Raw genomic sequence first — 5,443 nt, forward strand, 5'->3', positions numbered from 1 at the left:
TCTTGTTTCTCACAGTCTGTCAGTCATTGTGCTGGCATTGCCGCAGGACCAAGCTCAGATCAGCTTGGAATCTATCCTTGGTATATCCTCTCTGCCTGTGAGAGGCTGAGTTACAGACAGAACAACAAATTACACCTCAACACAGTGGGATGTAACACTCAGAATGTTCCTTGGCATTCCTTTGTCTGACTAAGATGACTCATCAAGGACTCCCATCATGGCCCAGTCCTCCTGACTGACCCTCAGAGTCACTGGACAACAGAGTGATTAGGAGAGAACAATGGAGACACTGGGACTCAGACTTCCGCTGCTATCAGCTCTTCCTGGGTGACTTCAATCTGAGTTCCAGTTTCCACATCGGTAAACAGAGGGGACTGCTGAAAACTACGCCCTGCTCACTGCTCATTTCCAGAGCTGAGATAATGTATATAAAGTGCTTAGCACAGACCCTATCGCACAGAAAACATCGAGTAAAATATTTGTGTACTCTGGCCTATGAGCCAGATTGAGCCCACTACTTGCTTTAAAAAAAAAAAAAAAACAAAACAAAAAACAAAAACGTCGTGAAGCACAGGCACTCTCTTATCTTTCACTGCTCCTTTTCCGGTCCTGGCACAGAGATGACAATGGCCGCAGAGACCTCAATAATCTCTAAGGAAAAATCTTCCAAGCCCTGCAATAAAGATTTGTTCATTAAATGATTACCGGAGCACTCAGCATTCCCTGATGAACCTGGTCATTTCCTCTCTGTTCTTTGCCCAGCATTCTTCTTACACAGCATGCCCCTCCCCCAGCCTGGATAAGGAAGGCCCCAGCTGGAGGCCACACTAGAGTTCAATGGATGGTTCTTCCTTTTCTCCCAGCTCGGAAATGCTGACTCTAATATCGTCTTGACTCTTCAGACTAAACAAGTCATCCCAACATCATTTTTTTCCATTTATGCAAACTAAGACTGTTTTAAGATTCAGCTTTATATGTACCCATTCTTTATTTTTTTTTTTTTACAGATTCTTTTTCAATAGGACCTCAATACATATTTAGTAAACTGTAACTGTAACGTATCATACTGTAAACCTCTGCGCTCTTGGGCATCCTGTCTGCCACACTTCAGAAAACAATTCCAGCATTGCCTGCCCCAGGAAGCAATCCCTTAGCACACAGCTAGGAGAATCATGCATTATCGAGACAGAGACACAGAGCCCCAGTGTGAGCCTGGATACACTGCAGGCAGTCAGAGGAGACTTCACCTCATTGCTCCCCACAGATTGCCATTTACAGTGCTGAAGTCCTCAAATGGGGACTGAAGACACTGCCTGTCATTTCTTCCTTTCTCCTCTATTTGAAAAGTCATAGATGTGTGTATATAAACATGTACATATATATATATACATATATATATTTATGCACATATAGCTTAAATATCACATAGTCTAACATACAGTTTAAATCATAATGAAGCAAACATCTGTGGCCACTACCTAACTTAGTCAACAGCCCAACATCAGTGAAAAGATTCCTCCTATTTATCCATCACTACAACTCCCTCAACTTTCCATCCACCACAGACAGTGTTATCAAGCAGGGCTCTCTAGAGGAACAGAACTGGTAATGCATGTATGTTTTCATATATGTGTGTATGTATAAGTATGTATACTCTCACACACATATACATTATAAAAGAGAATTTACTAGAATGGCTTGTACAATAGAGGCGTCATAGTCCAACAAGACTCGTCTACATATTAGAGAGATTAGGAACTCAGCAGCTTCTCAACCCATGAAGGTCTGAAGGCTGAGAAGATTCCCAGAGTCTCTCCAGCCTTCCGTCCACATTGGAAAGCAGAGGACATTAAAGTCTGATGGTGCTGATGGCAAAAGACAGTTATCAGCAAGAAGCATTTTTTTTTCCTCAGAGTTCCTTCCATCTGGAACATGCTGGAAGGTTCCATCACTCTGGGGAAGGGTCCACTCAGTTAATTCTCCTGGTAGATACTCTCACAAACCTGACCAGACTCTGTCAAGTTGACAGTTAACCTCCATAGGAAGCTATTATCCTAATTTCCATGCTATTTAATGTCTTATTTTCTGTTCCATTCTACCTCATATCTTTTAACAGGGTACTGGTGATTCTAGCTTGTGGTTCCATCTTGTATGGCTAGGATCACACTAAATGCATTCTTTCCTAACTTTCTTCCTTAAGATCCATCAAAACTGACACGTGGCCCTGCACTCTCCAGGTTCACTGTATGTATTCTGTTTTAGGAGAAGGCTGAAATCTATTTGCCTAATATGCTGCTGATGACTATACTGTGTGAGGCTGAATTTTAACTATTTGTAAATAATGATGTTCTACACATTTCCTTCTATCCCTTCTAGCATAATTACTGAGCTTCCGAACTGTTCAACTTTGCCAAAGGATGCTAAATTGGTCTCTGATGCACTTGCACCAGTTTCTTTTGCTTACAACATTGTGTGAAAGTTCTCTCGACATCATAGCCTCAGCCACACTGTGGTGCGTTTATTTCTGCCAATTAAATGAATATAAACTGATATCCACTTGTGGCTTCTCAATTCCTATTTCTTTGTTTGCTAATGAAGATAAGTATTTTTCCTAAGTTTACTGGCCATCTTTCTAAGAAATGCTCATTTATGTGATTTTCCCCATTTTTCTTATGCTTTCTTTTCTACTGATTTATTTCACTGACTTGCCTTTTTCTTATCCATCTGTAGGAATTATCTTTACATATTTTGGATCCTGATTACATATTTTGTCCATTTAGTGTTACAAATAACTCCTAGTAGATCTCTGTGAGGGAGCATGTACCAAAGACCTTTAAGCCCTACTACCAACTCAACTGTCTTGGTTCAGAACATCAGGTTCTTAGAATCTGGGAATGGACAGATGGAACCTATTGGACCAGTACAAGAGCCCAGAAGGCCTGTGATCATTTAAACTAGAATTTTGTAACTCCATACAGAGCCCAGAACATCCTGGCTTAGTGATTAGCATCCTCAGAACCAAGTGCTTCATAGTTATTCTCAAGCATCATTTCAGCAGGCCCCCAGCCACAAGCCAGATTTGCTTTCACTTTAGGGCTAGTTGGTCCAAGGAAGCTGAGGATCCTGATGACTCACTGCTCAGCAAATAGCTTTCAGCTATTTATACATGGCTTCCCCTGACAAGGTCCGCCTGATCCCTTAGCAGCTGCATGGGCTCTTTCAAGCTCACACCAACATCAAATAATAATAGCAGCTTGGAGTCCACTTGCTTGCCTGGAAAAGGGGCCAGGCAGTGCCAGGCTTCACTGCATCGCCCTTACAGCTCCCTCTGTGTTCTCATCTAATGGGTGGTGAGGCAGAGCTCTGCTAACTTTCCTTTCTCTCTGAATATGGAACACAGCAAAGAGAATCCACCAACACCTTCCATGGTGTGTGGAGCACTGGACTTGCCAGCCCTAGCCTGATGTTTCCCTCTGCAGATATATGAAATATATGAAAATCAAAGTCCACATTATATTCTTCCAAGAACAAGATATAAAATATGTAAAGCAACTTTATTTCAGCTTGAAAGGTTTGTACTCCTTGCTTCTGTTTTCACATATACTAAACTCAGAACAATATAGAGATTAGCACAGCCCTGGTTCAAAGATGATACACAAATTTGTGAAGCAGCCTATACTTTTTAGATAAATCACTTTTTCTCTTACATACAGGGTATATGGGGGTGGTTGTAGCACAGGGTTTCTTGGCTAGTGAACTTTGAAAGCAGAAGGGAGATTATTAAGGGACTAAGGTGGCCAGTAAGAAACAGTGAAGGGGGCTGTGATGGGGGAGGGACACATATGAGCAAAAAAAGTAAAGAGAGTGGAAAAAGAACTAGTTTGTAGATCTGAGAAAGTTCCTTAAGCTGTAAGTCCAGAGTTGCTTCTGTAGTCGTATTTCAAAACCTGCTTTGTATCTGATCTGGTGCAATTTCAAATTTTCCTAGAGGTAGGAAAAAAGGAACCTTGGTCTTTTGTTTTCATTCATGCTGTAAGAGCAAGCTCCTTCTCTAGAGATGCATTCCCTATTTCAGCACTATAACCTCCCTGAACTCCCAGGACTAGCTCACAAGGCCTGGCTGAGCACTCAGAGCAGCACAGACACCTGATTCAGTTGTGGATTTATACTTATTTTCCTGGGGAAAGGAGAAAAAAACCACACCAGGCTCAATGCCATTCTATTTAAATTATCCATATGGAGAGATGCCTGGATAATAAAATAACATAGGAGGAAGGGCAGTATCCAGAAATTTTGTAGCCCACCCTCTATGGAGTTGATACAGCATCTTCTTGAGAAGACACACTGAAGAAGACAGGAGCTGGTCAAGCCTGGGTCAAACACATGAATGTGTCTGCATCACCCCACTCCCTGCTTAGATGTAAAGCCCTTCTGATGTGATGGGAAAGCCATCACATCAGTACAAACCCCAAAGCTGCAAGTGTGAAATTGTCAATGGATGATGCCAGTTGCTCCTCATCTTTTGCTGGAGAACACAGGATTAGGACACCTTCAGACTGAGCATACAGGAGCAATTCTGGCAGGAAAGGTTGTTAGAAACACCATCTTAGGGACACACAAACAATGGAACAAGACAACTAAAGAAAAAGAGGAAGAAAAGCAGTTTGGGAAGGGAATGAAGCTAGAACAATATTGAACTACAGTACAAAGAAATATGGAAACAAACTTGCTAAACCTTACTGGTCCTCTCTTACACATTCTTCTGCTCTGCATCTCCCCTCTGCCACTGGTACCCAGGCTCACATCATCTCCCTTGAGGAAGACAAGACAGACTCTTAAATAGACTTGCTGGGTACCATGGGTACCAAAATAAATCAACCCCCACCCCTCTCCCAAGTGTTTTCACTAAAATGTGGTCACAGCTAAATAGCTCTCCTACCCTACAGCCCAAGGAAAAAGTACTTAGAATACACTCAGCCCCTTATGATGGGCACTGCCTTGTTCTCCAGGCAAGTGTTCCTGCATGCTAACTAACACTGTAGGATGTTAATAAGCAGAGCCACGCAAAATGATTCAATGTATCAAGGAAATGCTTCATCAGACAAAATGAAGACAAGTCTTTGAATTAGCTCTAATATTATAAATACTCTGGTGACCCAGCAAAATCTTCTCAGGAAGGTAGATAAACAGTGGAAAACCCATTGTTGTCTATGCGCACCTGACTATACAATAGGAATTGTTCTCAGTCACAGAGAACTGTCTTTTAGAGTGTGCCAGCCCAGTGGCGGTGGTGGAGGCAGTTGATCCCAGCACTAAGGAGGCAGAGGCAAACAGATCTCTGTGAGTTCGAGGCCAGCTTGTTCCAGAACAGATAAGGCTACACAGAGAAACCTTGTCTTGAAAAAAATGGGAGAGAGAGAGAGAGAGAGAGAGAGAGGAGAGA

At 42.2% G+C, this 5,443-nt stretch overlaps 1 pseudogene; it reads left to right on the forward strand.

Moving 5' to 3' along the window:
* Positions 1 to 3,582: 3,582 nt before the first annotated feature.
* Positions 3,583 to 3,683, forward strand: LOC116100114 (annotated as a pseudogene).
* The last annotated feature ends 1,760 nt before the right edge of the window (positions 3,684 to 5,443 follow it).

Source organism: Mastomys coucha, unplaced genomic scaffold (assembly GCF_008632895.1).
Source record: "Mastomys coucha isolate ucsf_1 unplaced genomic scaffold, UCSF_Mcou_1 pScaffold20, whole genome shotgun sequence".
Taxonomy (NCBI): Eukaryota; Metazoa; Chordata; class Mammalia; order Rodentia; family Muridae; genus Mastomys; species Mastomys coucha.